Here is a 2,500-nt window from a genome sequence, read left to right on the forward strand (position 1 = left end):
ATAGGACATGACACGAAATCAGCCACCCGTAAAAACAATTTACAATTGACGGCCATATGATCAAGCGATTGCTTTTTTTTTTTAAGTCTTGTTATCTCCCCTTTTACTATTAAAAAATAAATTGTCTATCTAATTAGATAAAAAAATTAGGTATTCTTGCATCGTTATCTAAGATGTACCACTATGCTAAATTTCAGCTCAATCTGGACGTGGGTTCAATTAATTTTAGAAACTTGCCGTGCCACAAACAAATATAGCATGCTTAGTAAACAAAAAGCCTTTAAAAAATAAGCAAGGGACAAAACCCATTACTGTGTTATTATAATCGTTATAAATACACAGGCACTAAATAGAAGCAAAATAATAAAAAAAACATGATCATTGTTTAACATTAATTATATATTATGGTATAGGTGTTATACGATATTAAGTTTTCTTACACTACATCTAAATTTTAGCAACTCTACAATACTAGTTGAAAAATTAAACCAATACATTTATTAAAAGTCTTTAAATACTTCAAGAAGGACCTGTATTATATATACATTTTTTTTCACTCCTTATCCTGCTCCAATCGCAGTCGCATTTATATTTCCAATTCGAAATACAGGTTTCAAAATAAATTATATATATATATATATATGTATATATATATATATATATATATATATATATATATATATATATATATATATATATATATATATATATATATATATATATATATTTATTTATATATGTTTCGGTCAAAGCCCGAAGTGCGGCCAAACCCAGGATTGACCGGCTAATGTGCGCATTGGCCGGCTCTCTTGGCCAAAGCCCGAAGAACTTAGAACTAAGAGCGTATTTCGTACATTGGCCGGCCAATGCGCGCACTGGCCAGGACGTACTGGCCAAAGTTCGAAGTTCTTAAACTTGACAGCTTGTTTTGCACATTGGCCGGCCAATGCGCGCAATGGCCGGGATGTCCTGGCCAATGTTCTATCTAGACTAAATTGTGATCGCGTTTTCATTTACTGGGTGCGGATTCATTGTGAGTAACGTATTGTTTTGCTATTGTTTGTATAGCATTCTATATGCAATGCGACATGGACCAAAAGGACCGTCAGATCAAGAGACAAGACATACCAGATGGCTGCCAAAATAAATAATCCAAATCCTAATGGAAAAGAATGTGTGAATCAAGTTAATTCTGAAATAAAAAACATGTGGCCTGAAGTTAAACTAGTTCACAGAAAACCAAGGCATAGCCAAAGCCAATGTTCAGTAGAACGTGCCAACCAAGATGATCAAACATGATGATGACATAGATGCAGACGGATGAATCAGATCATTGGGCTGAGAGTCTTATGAAAAACCGTAATTTTCATCAAGGAATCCAACAATCGCCATACGAAGCCTTGTTTGGATGCAAAGCAAAAGTGGGACTTAGCACTTCAAATCTACCAAGATAGGCTCTCGATAAGTTAGCTACTTAAGAAGATCTTAAGAACATTGAACAAGAAATGGAGGTTACCATAAATGCAACGACATCCTCAGCTAACACATCTGCTGTACCCGTGGGAATAATGTTGCCAACAGATTCTGTATAGTTTGTGAAAAACATTGTAGTGCAGCCCATTCTTGTGGATCATGCGACAACGATGTCCATGCATTTGCGGAATACTCAATGAAGCAGACGAAGAAATATTACTTGCAGATTGTGTCACAATAAACAAAACATCATGGACAACATGTCAGCAGCTCATACTAGCTTGCAAACTCAAGGTGCTAAGATGCTTAAAACATCAAATACAAAATTTAAACAAGCTGAAGTGGATGACAATGTACGCATCCGTATACCAGATGTTGACAGAGGTCGCGGTGATCCCCGAAGCGTCATTGCAGTTGTCATGAGCGTCGAGGGAACGGAACATGGTGTTCTAAAACAACTGTATGCTAGAAGTGCGTTTTCAATTGTTCACGAAAAACTGCTCTTATTATCGTCAGTTGGCACTGAGGAAAAATCACCACGAACCATCGCATCTTCACAATCATTGACCGGCAGCCAAGGCTACACTCGCTGCAATTGCACAACTAAGTGCACAAAAAATAACAAGCTATTATGTAATTCTAAATGCCATAAAAGTTCAACTTGTTGTAACAAGTGATAATATTGATTGATTGAGACTATAGTACAATAAAATATTTGAATGTTTCTGTCATTTACTTTAATGAATAATCAATAAAGACTTAATTTCATGATCCTTACGGTATAAAAAACAACCCAAATCTGCTCATGATCTTTTAATTCTGACTTTGGCCGGTCGTCCCTAGCCAGATGATCTTCTAATTCAGACTTTGGCCGGTCCACCATGGCCAGTCCGCGGATTGGCCGGCCAAAGGCCGAAATCAAGCAAAGTTTCGGACTTTGACCGGTCAATAGGAGGTGTTGTTGGCCAATGCACGCATTGACCGGCCAATCCGCACATTGGCCGACTTCGGGCTTTGACCGTGTATA

Source organism: Physella acuta, unplaced genomic scaffold, assembly GCF_028476545.2.
Source record: "Physella acuta isolate Inbredline_101_S28 unplaced genomic scaffold, ASM2847654v3 ptg000248l, whole genome shotgun sequence".
NCBI classification, from domain to species: domain Eukaryota; kingdom Metazoa; phylum Mollusca; class Gastropoda; family Physidae; genus Physella; species Physella acuta.